Source organism: Tupaia chinensis, unplaced genomic scaffold (genome assembly GCF_000334495.1).
Source record: "Tupaia chinensis unplaced genomic scaffold, TupChi_1.0 Scaffold000067_1, whole genome shotgun sequence".
NCBI lineage: Eukaryota > Metazoa > Chordata > Mammalia > Scandentia > Tupaiidae > Tupaia > Tupaia belangeri.
The window spans coordinates 568,818-569,175 of record NW_006159526.1 but is presented as its reverse complement, the minus strand read 5'-3'; the positions used below and the strand labels follow the sequence as shown (position 1 = coordinate 569,175).

The 358-nt window shown below is 63.4% G+C and overlaps 1 protein-coding gene across 9 annotated transcripts in view; it reads right to left on the bottom strand.

Moving 5' to 3' along the window:
• Positions 1-358, bottom strand: part of ARHGEF1 (Rho guanine nucleotide exchange factor 1) — a 42,214-nt gene that overhangs the window by 3,216 nt on the left and 38,640 nt on the right. The window lies entirely within an intron of this gene.

Here is a 358-nt window from a genome sequence, read left to right as displayed (position 1 = left end):
GTGGTAGAGGGGGGGTGTTACTGGGACAAGCCAAGCACTATGGGGACCTCGTGGGGGCCAAGGCGAGGGGGCCAGGCCCAGGCTCACCAGCAGGTCCTCCATGTCACGCACGGCTTGGTTGACATGGTGCAGAATTTCCCGGCAGCACTCGGCCGCCAGCTCCACTTTCCCCCGTTCTGTGGGCTCCTCTGTGGGCAAGGGAGAGACCAGCTTGGGTGAACCCCCAACCGGGAAGGTCCTGCTTATGAGGTTAGAGAAGGACCGGCCAAGGCAGGCTGCGCACCTGTGTTCTGGGCAATGCTCTGCAGGAGCAGCGGGTACTTGGTCAGCCGCTGCATCTCTGTGGGGGTGCTGTCCT